General features: G+C 38.7%; 1 pseudogene; it reads left to right on the forward strand.

The window, feature by feature from the left end:
- Positions 1 to 13,396: 13,396 nt before the first annotated feature.
- On the forward strand, positions 13,397 to 13,495 carry LOC132287431 (small nucleolar RNA R71; annotated as a pseudogene).
- The last annotated feature ends 583 nt before the right edge of the window (positions 13,496 to 14,078 follow it).

Consider the following 14,078-nt stretch of genomic DNA (forward strand, 5'->3'; position numbering starts at 1 on the left):
CGAACCATATACCCTTCAACTGATCAAAAAGATCATCGATCCTAGGCAAAGGATACTTGTTACGAATAGTAACCTTATTCAACTCCCTGTAATCTATACACAAGCGAAGTAAACCATCCTTCTTCTTCACAAACAAAACTGGCGCTCCCCAAGGTGAAGTACTCCGACGAATAAAACCCTGATTGAACAATTACTAAATCTAATCTCTCAGTTCATGCATCTCCACTGGTGCCATCCTGTATGGTGCCTTAGCAATAGGCGTAGTACTTGGAGCTAAATCAATAATAAAGTCTATCTCTCGACTAGGTGGCAACCCTGGAATCTCTTGAAAAACATCTAAAAATTCCTGTACAACTAGTATGCTATCCAGTGATACAGTAATCTTTTCCTCGGTCTCCTCCTCCATATGAAACAAATAAGTGCTAGAAACCCCGTTAGAATGTGGCATAGCAACTACATATATATCCTGACCAGGTAAAGTGAAAATAATAGACCTATCATAACAATTAACTTGGGCATGGTAGTGAGATAACCAATTTATCCCGAGTATCACATCATAAGTGTGCATGTCCAGGACCAATAGATTGGCTAGAAATCGAAGTCTACCAATATCTAGTGTCACAGGCCCATCACTCTCATGTAAAATAGCTGTATCACCCATAGGTGTAGAAATACCATGAGGTCTATCGCACACTCACGCCGTTATCCTAGATAATGCAACAAAAGTACTAGACACGAATGAATGTGTAGCACTTATGTCAAATAAAACATGACCAGTTCTACCATGAATAAGAAATATACCCTCAACAGACTGAGGTGCCTGAACATCTCGTGGCATGGGGTTATACACCCTGCCATAATGCAACTGCTGCAGTGCCTGTCCCTGAGGCTGTGGTGGTGCTGGTAAAGCCGAATACGACTGTCCCTGAATCCATGAAACCTGTGGAGGGGGTAAAGGTACTGGTGCCCTCTATCCCTACTGCACACGCTGTCCCTATCCTACTTTAGGACGCTGCCTGGAAGTATGACCAAACTCTCCACAAGTGTAGTAACTACATTTAAAAGTGCTAAACTATCTCTTCTACAATTAAATATAAAGAATTGATTCCCACAAGTTTCTTCTATAAACTCTTTGGTAATCGTCCCGTCTTAACACAACGTACCTTTAGGTAAAAATTTGTTTGCTTGTCCTAATACAAATCACTCCATTGTGATTTTCTTTTATTATCGCAACATACATGATGCGGTTTCGTGCCGCCCCACCACATCAAGCTTGAATGAGTATGGATTTTAAGGTGAGGGCTAAGAGTTTTACATTTTATAGAAGCCACTACTACCTTTCACCATAAATATAGCTAGGGCGAGTAGGGATCGTCCCAAGGGATTTATGAGGATTGGGCAATGTTGTGGAATTGTTATTAGGGCTAGTAGGTCGAGTGATCAAACAATTGGTTGGTTGGTTGATTAGAGAACAACTAAATTAAACTAAGTGATAACAAAGAATGCAATTAAGAGTAAGTAAGAGAGAGAGAGATCTTGGGGTCTAGAGATCACCACCAAGCAATGCATTTCTATATCATTGACAAGTGATTAATGAGGGCAAATGGTGTGTTGCAATATTGGTGTGTGTGTGTTTGGTTGATTCAACAAGCAAGGATGATTAGTTAAGCATGTATTGTCTAAACATCATGTGAAATGCACAATATATCTAAGCAACGAAACATATATTGTCTAAACAACATGTGAAAGGCACAATAGATCAAAACAAGTCATTAATCCTTTCATTAAGCTCATAATCCAAATGCAACACAAGGATAGAGACATATGCTGCTTGCATTCAAAAGCTTGGATCATCAAACAACAAGCATAGATTTTCCTCCCATTTAACACTACTCTACAACTACACTATATTTACACTACTAGTATGAAAATAAACTAGGGGAGAGGCACAATCCATCAAGGAATAAGTATAAACCATCAAGAGAATTACAAGAGCATTCCTTTAAGCACTATGTTTTGATAATCTTCAAATTTATAGCATCAGTATACATAGACATGCATCTATAACACTAAATCTAGAGACAAGCACATGAACAACTATTCTAGCATACATAGACATATGGATAGAATGAAATGATCAATTGGAAGCATTAAACCACATAAATCATTGAATAAACAAGATCTATATATATCAAGGTATCAAAACATTAATTACAACACTAATCCCTCAATAATACATAAGATTAAGATAAAGAAAGCATGCTTGGGGCTAACTCTAGCCCCAAGAGGATGTCTAGCCACTCATGGTGATGATGCTCTAACCCTCAAGGGCTAACTCCATAGTGAAAATTTGCTCCTTGTTGATGAAGAACTCCAATAGTGTCTCTAGCCTCCTCCTCTATGCTTCCTCTCCAAGAGATGATATGAAAATAATATTGGCTCCCTTTTGTAAAAAGCAATTCTTATCCTTATATAGGTAGGTCAAAATGACACCCAAAATGAGCTGGGGTCGTGCACTCAATATTCTCTAATGATTGGATAAAGGACAACTTTCAATGAGATGGAATTTTAACTTTTTCGCACTGGAGGAAGTTCGATCGATCGAACCTTGGTCTTGGATCGATTGAACTGGCTGAGATCCATCGAACTTAGGCTGGATTGATCCAACTGGCTGAGCTTTTTGGAAAAAGACAAATTCGAGATATTTTGGGAGATATTTATGGGAAAAGGACAAAAGTGGTTAGTGGGTGGTACAGCTGTGGATATGATCAATTATTTGAATAAGGACAAAAGTGTTCGATCGATCGAAGAATGGTGTTGGATCGATCGAACTTTTGGGACTTTATGCTTTTGGGTCTAGGCTTGGATCTATCTTGAAGTGCTGAGATCGATCATTGTTCGATCAATCGAACCTTGAACTTGGATCGATCGAACTTTGCTGTTTCCCACCTTTGGCTTCATTTGCTTATTTCTTTCTCCACTTTGCTCATTTCTTTGTTTAATCCCAGAATTGCTTCAATTAAGCTCTTATTTGGCTGCGTTAGCTTATTTTCGGGATAAGTGCCTGAAAATGGAAATAATACGAAATCAATCTAAAACATTAAAGTAAGATAGATAAAGGTACTAGAATACCTAAGCTTAGGGGGTTTAAATACGCACTTTTCAGCGCTCATCACACCCCCAAACTAAAATATTGCTAGTCCCTAGCAATGAACTAGAAAGTAAAGGAATGAAATGAACAACTATACAACGATGAACTAGAAAACAATAAAAGGATAACGCCACTTTCGTAAGGAACACGATTGCACTTAGCATATGTAACAAGCCTTTTAAACCCCTAGTGGACGAGTGAAATCTCGTGAGGGTTTCCAGAAATGATACCCATAAACATTAAGCTCATTTTTTCAAAAAAGGCACCAACATTGCAAATAAGTATTGGGAGAAAACTACCTCAAGTATGCAATTTTTCAAACATTTCTGAGCAATCTCCCAAAATCTCAATATCAAGCAAGTAAGTATGGTCCTCTACACATCAAGAAAATGATTATGCAAATCAAAACAACTCTATAATCCTTTTTGAGTGGACTGACATCAAATATGTTGCTATCTTAGCCAACTAAAGAATTAATCACATCCTTACCCTCAAACTAGTACACAAATCTAGTACCGATCATCAAGACAAATAGTGGACCTTTTATTAAAGCTTCATTATTCTAGGTGCGCTTATTCTTTCCACTCGATTTTTTTTTTTTTTTTTTTTTTTTTTTTTTTTTTTTTTTTTTTTTTTAGGATCAAAGATGGAAGCATGGTGCAATGTGTTTAATCTATTAAGCTTTCTAGTAATTCATGAGGTCGAGCGTTAGGTCAATGACTCCCAAACCAGACGGCTTTAGGGCATTAGGCATTCAAATACCCCTACGGACTTACAAGCTTAAATCAACTAGGCTACAAATTAAGACAACCTCCATCTAATCATTTCTCACTTCTCACCTTTTGGGAGAAATCCTCACTTTTTTATTTGCTTTTGCAAACTTTTTTTTTTAATACAATTATTAACCTAGAGTTTGGGCCCTCCACCTTTCGGCGCGAGATATTCAGTGCTTGATGAGGCTAGAATCCCGGCTACTTAGTGAAAAGGAGTTGTTATCCACCTTTATCAAGAATGAAAGCTTTCAATGCACTACTAGTTCAATTGGGATATAACCAATTCAATAATCAACAAAGCATGTACCCCACAAATGAATGCTAGTGTGCGCCTGTGCTAGTGTAGAATTCTAAAGTGAATCTTAAAGCAATCACAAAATCAAGATGATGTGGACCACAAGTGTAAGCAAGATATCAATCTTTTGAGAAATTTACTCCTAAATGGCATCCACAAGGTATACAAGGAGTATTGGACTCTCAAGTCAAGCAATTTTTAAATTTTAAGCAATATAGTCCTCAAATGATCAAAATCATAGCTAGATATGGACCAATCATAGAAATATCCCTCAAATACACAAGTCATGCTCAAAATTTTGAATTTAAAACTAACACTGTAAAGCACCATTCCCCCTAAACTTAAATGGCACAATGTCCTCAATGTGTAAAGAGAACAAAGGAAAGAGTATACCAGTGCAACTAAGCAAGAATGATCGGGACTGAAGTATCCGAAGTGGGTGGCATGGCCCCCCCAAACTTGGGATGAACTGTGGTCCTGAAAATTGGCACTTGGATAAACTTATGAAATAACAAAATGGGATAATCAGTGCACAGTGGACATGTAAGTGTAAATGGGATAAACAGATAAAGAAATAAGAGAGGTATAAGGGTTGTCCTGAAAATTAGGTAGCATTCTCTCACTGAGGTCACTGTAATCCACCTGATGGAGTCAAACATACAGATATGAGAATATAATATATGACATCCGTAGCAAAAACAGATATATAAAATAGATAAAGTGCAGGTATAACAAAAATATCAAAACCGACAAACCGACTGTAAAAATAATAATGTACTGTGACAAAAGTAAAGTATCAAAAGGAGAGAGGGATCATGAGATAGAAGGGACTGGGAGCTCAGGAGGATGAGATAGGACGGGCAGGTCTGGCTCCGCGGATATCTCTGGATAGATCTCAGAACATAGTCGCGACATCCATGCGGAAGGCAGCAAAATCAGCTCTGTGGGCTATGAGATCAGCTCGGATGGCAACAACAGCATCCTCAAGCATCTGTAGACGTACTCCAAAGCCGGGGGTCAGATCTAGGGCCTCAGGCATAGATGAATCAGAAGAAAGCTCATGAGTCTAATCCTGCTCATGAATGGGCGACCTGACTGGAGAGTCCTGCTCTACGTTGTCTGCAGGGCGCTTTAAGTCTATATCTAAATGCTCGGTAGCTGGATCGACTGGTGCGTCGTCCGCTATGGGATTTGCTGTTGCTGCCTCTGCCTCTGCCTGTGCCTCTGCCTGGGCCTCCTTTAACTCTAACTCCGCTGCAACCACTACCGTGTGGTCCTGTAGTCTGGTAATAATGGAGCGGTAGCTCTTGTTCCAGTCCTTCTTGAGGAAGTGACAGGAACTCTCTCGGGGTGCTCCCGACGATGGATGGGGTAGCGCTGGTCTATGAGAATCTGGGTGATGAGGTGGCTGAATGGAAGAGACTTAGCCTGTCCGGACGTCTCCTTACTAATGTACTCGTCTTACAGCTTCATCATCACGTTCCAGATGAGCGCGGGAATGGATACCCAGTGCCCAGTGTAGAAGGAGTAAAGGGCTGTCAGATAATCGCCCCTCCTCTGGATCTTGTTCCCAGCCATGTATATGTTCCGATAGAAAATGAAATCGGTAAACCATAGGTCGTCGAGAAGGAATGTCTGGGTGGCGAAGGTCTTGCCACTGGCATGGTGACCTATGAGAAAAACTGCCATGTCGGCATAGGAAGGCCTGTATAACCTCGGATATGTGTCCTGAAGCTCTGGAGGACATCTGTGTGGACAGCGGCAAGAGCGAGCTAAAGAGTCCACTGTGATGGTGATCGGATGGCCATCGATAGAAGTGACCATCTCGGCTGTGGTACGCGGGGATGGTCGGAGGTTCTGGTAGAACAACCGTACCAGTTGCGGGTAGATCAGCTCTGTGACGGGGGTAAGAATAGCGGCCAGGCCCCTCAGAATGATATCATGGTATGCGGATCGGGTCAACACCGATCTAGAAAAGAAGGCCGTATCGAACTCTGACTCATGGTTGATCGTCATATGCACATATCGAGGCGTAGGCCTATCACGCTCCAGATGAGCTGGCTGAGCAGGCTGAGCTGGTATATGTGAATGCTCAGCGCCAGTCTGCGGTGGAGATGGTGATGGAGTATGTGACACCCCCAACATTTTCCACGCATAAGTTGATCAGGCTTATACACGAAAAACGAGGGATATCAAAAACAATTGGCAATATACAAGCATGGAATACAAAATGATGATAATAAAAGAATTTAGACAGGAAATGAACCCTAAATAATACAACATCCATCCATCCTTTATTTAATACCGTACTTCATTACAACTTGGAAATCCTATGTCAAGGATCCCTAAATATAACCCTGAGAGTTCAACGTCAAAAGTAAATAAAAACTGAAACTGAAGTATTACATAAAACTTCTACCCTGCACTGGATCGTAAGAGTAGATGAGTTCGGATGATGGTCCCACACTGCTAACCTCAGCCTTGAAACGGATACTGACCGTATCCTGAAATAACAACAATGGTGGGTCAACCCCACGAGCAAGTCCTCTCTACTATGACCCAAATCAGAGAATCAAATAAATTAATCATTATGAATCGGATGAGTACTATATCTGTATACATCCTATGGGAACTATCCGATGTATAACATGACCTCAACCAGAATAGACGGTGATCACTTAGACTCACACTAGGTGGTCAAGTGTCGCCTTTCCCTACTCGGGAAATCAGCTATTATACATGGTGCACGGTACTGACAACACAGACTATAACGAACTACACATTGATAACACCTCGCAAAGTACTAATGAATTAGGCAACACATGCCAACAATATTAATAAATATACTGAGAATGTCAATTAGGCAACACATGCCAATAATATTAAACCACATACCCCGACAGCCACACATCTGTCTATCGCAACGAATGCATAAGGTATAAATGAGTCTAAACTTATTAGCCAGCTCACATGGTTCTATATGGCAACACATCCATACAATATAAATGCGACATAATAAACAGTCCATTTATTCCCTGAAATGCACACAGCATAATAATCATGGTTTATATATCAATTAACAGTATAAACATCCTATAAGATATCATGGATAATTTATCTGACTAAAACCATGGCCTTATTTAATTTAACAGTAATGTTTGATACCATTAAATACGATAATAACACTATTTATATTTAACAATGTCGTTAAATAAATCACATTAGTATCCGTACTGTGAACGAGCCAATAAATGCTTAGAAAAGATTAATCGGTCATAAGAATAAGTAACGGGTGTTAAAATAATAATTTCGTGGCCCGTTAAACCCGTAAATACCAACACAGTACCTAAAAATCCAAGTTTAAGGTTCTGGAATTTACAAAACAGGCCCTAGGGGTATTCTGGTAATTTCCAGCAGTTGTAGGGACCCCACACGCGCCCTCACGCGCCTCCCAGAGCCTCCCCACGCGCAGCCCAACCTTCCCCACTCTCCCACGCGCCTCCACGCGCGTCTGGCATCAGCCACTCGCCCGCACGCGCTCCCACGCGCGTCTGGAGCGTTCCACGCGCGCGCACGCGCTGCCACGCGCGCACTAAGGGTACCTTGCTGACGCGGCGTGTGCTGGTTGGTCGGTTGCATCATCCTACTATGGGTGCGCTACACTAAATCAGCTCACCCTCTCATCACTCAATCCTGTGCTTATGGATCCGGGTGTACCGCGGTAACATGGATCGCGATGCACCGGATCAATCAGACTCTACTAATGGCCAGGATGCGCGCGCGCACTAACCTACCATGCGCCGCATCACACCGGATCACTCCGGTCACCTTCTTCACTGCCGGTGGCCGGAATCCTTGCCGGAGGCTCGCCGGAAATTGCAGAAAAGCCCCGGAAAATTTCTAAAAATTCTAAAAAAAATCCCAAAGGCCATAATAATTATTTTTAGCTATATTTTGATTACATAGGCCATAAAATAATTGTTGACCACCTTTAATAATTAAAATTCCTTTCTTTAATAAATAAAAAAAATTTAATTTAATAATTTCCTAGCATGATCTCTAAGCTCTATAATTATTTAAATAATCTAAACAATTAATTTATGGATTCAAAGGGGAAAAGTAGATAATAACTTGCCTTTTTGGATTTAAAATAAATCCGCCGGTCTGCGCGTAGTCGGGTAAATTCCCTACACCGGTCCAAGCTCCTTTCTTTCTCTCTCTTCCTTTCCACACTTTTACAATGGCTCACTAGAATTTTGCTCTTCTACTTACGTGAGTTTCTTTCAAATTGTAACTAACTAACTAATATATACTAATTTATATAATATATATAATACAAATATCTAACTTAAACATTAACTTTCAACATTCCCACCTATATGGCTTTAAGACAATGCCATCTTAATCAAGATATTTGATCCACCATTCTACCATAGTAAATGAAATTCTATCCTAATATTTAATTTTCCATCATTACATTGATTTAATATTCTTATTATTATAACTATTATTATTATTAATAAACTTTTATAATAATTATTATTATTATATTATTATTATTATTAAACTAATATAATTATTATTATTACAAAATAATACATTATATCATCATAATACTATATAACACAAATATAATACTTTACTTAACTAATAATGATTAATATAAGCATAACCAACAAATAAAATTATTAATAATAATACATGCATAATTACATGAACAAATTTACTATTTTAACATACACAATTAATTTACATGCACAATTAAATGAACTTAATAGAATAATGTAGTATGCACAAATAAATAAAATTAATTAACCTAACACAAAATTAATTTAAATACATTCTTTAAAATTACGGGGTATTACAGAGTAAAAGCAGGATGAGCCGCAGAGGTGGATGGTATGTAGTCATCCTCAGCCTCATGAGATGGTGATTGAGGTGGGGTAGCCTGTGCTGGCTCTTGCTGTGCATAAGAGGGCTCTGCTGGCTCCTCTGTCTGTGGCCTAATATGTGGGGTGGGCCCGTGTTGCCTGTTGGCAATGGTCTTCCTCTTAACCATGGCTTGCAAAAAGAAAAAGAAAAACTTGCAATGGGAGTTAGTGCCAGAATAAGAAATTTTTAAGCACGATATAGAAACATGTATGTCAAGTAAACTAGACAAAACAAATATGACATGAATCTATCCAAGTGGTAGAATATGAAATATGCTAAACAATGTAAGTATGAAATGTATCCAATGTGGAATATCACAGACATTGGGCATATATGAGATAGCATGAACATAAGATATGATAAATGAAGTGTGTGTGTGAGATCTGTGAAGTTCGATCGATCATAATAAGAAGTTAGATCGATCTCAAAAGTTGGATCGATCGAAAATAAGTGAGATCGATCTCACAACTTCGATCGATTGGAGACATGAGTTCGATCGATCTCTCAAGATCGACTTGAGATATAAGTTCGATCGATCGAACTGTGCAGCGTTGAAAACTCAAAGGTCACAGATCTGTGACTTTGGAAGCATGGGGCCCACACGAACGTGTTCGTGGGCCCAACAACACGTCAAATCAACAAAACAAATCCCCATCACTGAACGAGGCCCAAACTCCCAATATGAGATCAAAATCCAAAAATATGCAAAATATATACACGAAGCAACACACACACGCACATATATATATGGAAATACAGTGCTTCGAAGCTCAACAATGGTGGATTTGATCATGTAATAAGCATGGATTCGACATCTAAAGCATGGATACATGAAATCTAAGCCAAAAATCAATCATGGTGCCTCGGATCTTACCTCAACGAAGGAGAGAAGTGGAAATAATGCGAAGAAGATGAGATCCGAGATGTAACAAAGAGAGAGAGTGATTCGGGTTGAGCTTGATCACACCGGAGGTTCGCCGGAGGTGGGAGAGGTGATGATGCACAGTGATGGCGATGAGAGGGGGGTAGGGTTTGCAGAGAGGGTGAGATCGATCTAAATGATCGATCTTGAGAACCCTCGATTCTATTTTTAAAAACATTCCCGACAGAGTTCAATCAATCGAACTCAATTGTGATCAATCGAACTTTGATGAACTCTCTTTAAGGTATTTTTGGATTTTTGAATTTTTTTGAAAATTACTAAATAAAATTAAAAGTTGGAATTAAAAATTAAAAATGGAAAATAAATTAAAATAAAATAAAATATATTTGGTTTTTTTTTTTTTAATTAAATTTAATTGAATAAACACTAATAATTAAAAATTAATTAAAATATTTTTGAATTTTTGGAAACTTTTTGAAAAATAACATGAGATGAAATAAAATGAAAATAAAAAAAAAATGAAAATATTTTTGGATTTTTGAAAATTTGAAAAGTCAAAAGAAAGTTAAAATAATGAAATGAAGACTGAGATCGATCAACACAAGAGTTCGATCGATCAGACAGAGAGCAAAAATATGCAGGTTTTTGGCTCAGAAAATTAGCTAAGTGTTGGAACTTGAAGATCGATCGAACTTGGGAGTTGGATCGATCGAAGAACTTTTAGATCGATCTTGGAATGTTTCGATCGATTAGACAAAGAGGTGAAATATGCAGGTTGATGCAGGCTCAAAATTTTTCTAAGTGTTGAATTATGAGATCGATCAAACTTGGAAGTTGGATTGATCGAAGGTCTCCTGATCGATTTAAGAGTTAGTTCGAATGATGGGACAGAGAGGTGATTTGGATGCAAGTTTCTGCAGGTCGAAAAATTTTCTAAGTGTTGAATGTAGAATGGAGTTTGATCGATTGAACTATGTAGAATGCTCAATAATGACATGAAAGCTCATGCAATCCTCACCAAAGTTCCTTTCAATGCATATGAGAACCAAAAACAAGTATCTAGACTTCGTAAGAAATAAGATAAAAGATAGAAATGGGGGAGGAATAGGGTTTTGACACCCTACGAAATGTTTTTGCTAGTCTTTAATGTCTCTAGCAAAACATTGGGCTCTTTTAGCCCGGATCAAAAATCTTATAATGCATCCCCTCATTGTTGGGGTGATAGATGCTTTAAACTCCTTCCAACAAATGGTTCTTTAAAGAACTTGTTGGATTAAGCTCAAAAGAAACTTTTGTTCCTTTGTCTATGCAATCACAACTTTTGGGCTTCCATGCCCTTTTAAAGCAAGAATTTGAAACAAGATTTTGAGAATACAAGGTTGAAGATGATCCTTTTAAAGTTTTGGTCTTACACAAAAGCTCATTTCCTTGACATTGTAGATCATGGCATTCATCTACAACATTAGCTTCTCCTTCATATTTGTCAAATGAATTGGGTGTGGGATTAAAGATATTCAACTTCACCTTCATGTGGCCAAATGAGATCTTCATTATCCCCATCCTACAATTGATGTTGGCATTAGCGGTTGCCAAGAAAGGAAGGCCAAGGATAACGGGAATTTGGCTCTTAGGATTGGGGACCAGTTCCGTGTCTATGACAACGAAATCAACCGGGAAGAAGAATTTGTCAATCTTAATCAAAACATCCTCAATTATACCCTTAGGCTTCTTAATGGATCTATAGGCAAGTTGCAAAACTACCGACGTCGGTTTCAATTCACCTAGGCCTAATTTGACATAAACCGAGTATAGAAGAAGGTTAACACTTGCTCCTAAGTCAAGAAGCGCCCGATTAATGATATGATCACCAATAATGCATGATGTAGTGGGTGAACTGGGGTCCTTAAACTTTGAAAGAGTGTTATGTTGCAAAATTGAGCTTACTTGCTCGGTCAAAACCACTTTTCTTGGTGCTTGGCTCTTGTTCTTCCGCTTTTAGGTGCACGAGTCTTTCAAGAATTTGGCATAAACCGGAATTTGCTTGATTGCATCTAATAGTGGAAGATTAACTTTCAGTTGCCTAAACATTTTCATGATTTCATTGGTTTTTTGCATTTTGCTTGTCTTTTGAAATGGATCCTTTTAAGGCATCCGGAAATGGAAACTTTGGTTCAAACACTTTTTTAAAATTTTCTTTTGAACTCTCTTGAACGCAAGAGGTTTTCAAATCATTTTTCAACAAAACCTTTTCAACTTCATTTTTCAAAATTTCTTTTTTAAACACATTTTTCAAGACTTTCTCATTCACAAGATCATGTATATGCAATGAAGGAGGAATGGGATGTGAAACGGGACGGGTGACAACTTGAGGTTGCACCGGTTCACTTTCTTCATTGGACATTCCAACTTGATTCTCCACAATCCTACCACTCCGCGAGGTAGTCACCGCATTAACATGTTCAATGGTGTGGCCTTCTGATGAGGAATGGGTTTCCACAACACATTGTTGCTTAGGTAGGGCATTTATAGGCATCTTTCCCTTTTCTCTTGCATTGAGAGTGCTTGCTATTTGCCCTACTTGGGTTTCTAGCTTCGCAATAGATTGAGAGTGAGAATAAAGCAATTGAGTGTTAGCCTCTAAAGTGCCCAAAGCATTCAAAACTTTTTCTTCAAAGGCGGGACTTCTACTATTACCTTGGGAATAAGATTGGTTGGGAAAATGAGCAAATTGATTCCCTTGTGATTGATAAGGTCTATAACCTTGGGATCCTTGGTTTTGAAGTAGAGGTGGAATGTACTTCCCTTGAAAACCGCCTTGGGAAGGGTTTGAGCCCTCTCCTTGGTTTTTCCAAGAGAAATTCTGATGATTCCTCCAACTTGGATTATAATGAGTACCATAAGGGTTGTTCCCTTGGTTCACAAAAGCCGCATTGACTTGTTCATTAGGTTCATTTTGCACTTGTCCGTGAGGACAATGAGAAGTAGAATGAAGAACACTAGAACAAATCATACATGTTTCATTTGATGCACGATGAGAATGGTTAGGGAAGGAAGATACTTGGTTCACTGAGTTTTGGTTAATCAAAAATTGATCAAACCTTTGAGATAAAGACTTCATTTCGGCGGCTATTTCATTTGAATGGTCGACTTGATGTAAGCCAACACTCTTCCTACCTTGTGAATTTCTACCATTCTTGGATGATAGTGTTCTATGCAAAGAATTTTCACTCATGCTCTCATAGAGACGCCACAAGTCATCCTCATGCCTATCAATGTATGAGCCACCCATGGAAGTATCAACCATGCCCTTATAGTTGTTCGATAAGCTTTCAAAGAAATATTGAACTAATTGCCATTTGGGTATGTCATGATGTGAACACTTCCTAAGCAATTCATTGAAGCGTTCCCATGCCTCATAAAACGTTTCTCCATCCCCATGTGAAAATTCTTGAATTGAGGTTCTCATGGCATTGGTCTTTGAAACTGGATAGTACTTCTTCAAGAACTCTTGTTGTATTTCTGGCCAAGAAGTGATTGAAAAAGGCCTAAGATTGTTAAACCAATACTTTACCTTGTCTTTTAAGGTGAATGGAAAAAGTTTGAGTCTTAAAACCTCTTCCGGCATGTTCGTATATTTTACGGTGGAACATACTTCAAGAAACTCATCCAAATACTTGTAAGGTTCTTCACTTGGAAGTCCATGATAGTTAGGAAGCATTTGAATGGTTTGTGGCTTAATTTCATAATGATGTGCTTTAAATGGAGGCAATTGGATGCATGTAGGTGCATTATACTCATTAGGCACATAATGGTCTCTTAAAGCAAGAGGTGGATTAGCTACTTGAGGTGCAACATGAACACCTTGGTTTTGAATTCCTTGATTGATGATGGGAGGTTGTGGAACATACATTGGCCTTGGCATTCCATATGGAACTTGGCCTTGTTGTTGTGGTGGTTGGTGAATGAATGGCCTTGGAATGCCTAATGGTACTTGTATGTTCTCATTGTGTGGGGTGAAGGATACCTTGTTGGTCTATGTGACCA

Source organism: Cornus florida, unplaced genomic scaffold (assembly GCF_030987335.1).
Source record: "Cornus florida cultivar Cherokee Brave unplaced genomic scaffold, ASM3098733v1 CherokeeBrave_3.0.0_Hap2_Chr11, whole genome shotgun sequence".
Lineage (NCBI taxonomy): Eukaryota > Viridiplantae > Streptophyta > Magnoliopsida > Cornales > Cornaceae > Cornus > Cornus florida.